The sequence below is a fragment of the Cebus imitator genome, unplaced genomic scaffold (assembly GCF_001604975.1).
Source record: "Cebus imitator isolate Cc_AM_T3 unplaced genomic scaffold, Cebus_imitator-1.0 Scaffold27, whole genome shotgun sequence".
Classification (NCBI taxonomy): Eukaryota; Metazoa; Chordata; class Mammalia; order Primates; family Cebidae; genus Cebus; species Cebus imitator.
In genome coordinates this window covers 3,127,509-3,128,734 of record NW_016107342.1, presented here as the reverse complement: position 1 = coordinate 3,128,734, position 1,226 = coordinate 3,127,509, and positions in this window count along the sequence as shown.

Sequence of the window (1,226 nt, the reverse complement as noted above, 5' to 3'; positions counted from 1 at the left end):
TTTTTTTTGAGACAGAGTCTCACTCTGTTGCCCAGGCTGGAGTGCAGTGGTGCGATTTCGGCTCACTGCAACCTCTGCCTCCCAAGTTCAAGCAATTCTCCTGCCTCAGACCCCTAAGTAGCTGAGATTACAGGTATGCACTGCCATGCCAGGCTAATTTTTGTATTTTTAGTAGAGACGGGATTTCACCATGTTGGCCAGGCTGATCTTGAACTCCTGACCTCAAGTAATCCGCCCACCTCAGCTTCTCAGAGTGCTAAGATTACAGGCATGAGCCACTGTGCTTGACCTAGTCCTTAACATAGTCTTTTAAGTCCTAGCCAGAGCAATCAGACAAGAAAAAGAAATAAAAGGCATCCAAATTAGACAGAAAGAAGTAAAATTGTTCCTGCTTGCAGACTACATAATATTTTATATACATAGAGAATGAGAAGGAGAGAAGACCCCAAAGACCCCATAAACAGAAACAATTCGAACCAATAACCTAATTAAGTAGTTGCCATATGCAAAATCAACATCCAAAAATCAGAGGCACTTTAATACGCTAACAACGAGCTGTCTGAAAAGGAAATTAGGAAAACAATTCCACTTATAAAGCACCAAAAAGAATAACATATTAATGAATAAACTTAACTAAGCAACTGAAAGATATGTATACTGAAAACTGCAAAACACTAAAGACATTAAGGAAAGCACAAACAAAACAAAAGACATCCTGTGTTTATGGTTTGGAAGACAATATTGTTAAAATGTTCATACTATCCAAAGTGATCTACAGATTTAATGAGATTCCTGTTAAAATCCCAACAGCATTCTTTGCAAAATTAGAAAAAATATTTGTACTTCATATGGAACCCCAAAAGAAAAAATGCAAGTGAGACCACAGGCATGCACCACCATGCTGGCTGATTTTTAATATTTTTGTAGTGATGGTGTCTTGCCACGTTGTCTAAGCTGGTCTCAAACTCCTGGGTTCAAGCGATCCTCCTGCCTCGGCTTCCCAAAGTTGGATTACAGGCTTGAGCCACCATGTCTGGCCAAAACTATTTTAACAACAACAACAAAAAAAAAAAAAAATTTTTTTTAAATGGCTAAAAGATTGAATAGACACTTCACCAAATGATATATATGGATAGTAAATAAGCACATGAAAAAATGCCCAGTAAAATTTTTCATGGGGATAATGTGAGCCAACACCGCAATGAGGAACAACTACACAAATTTTA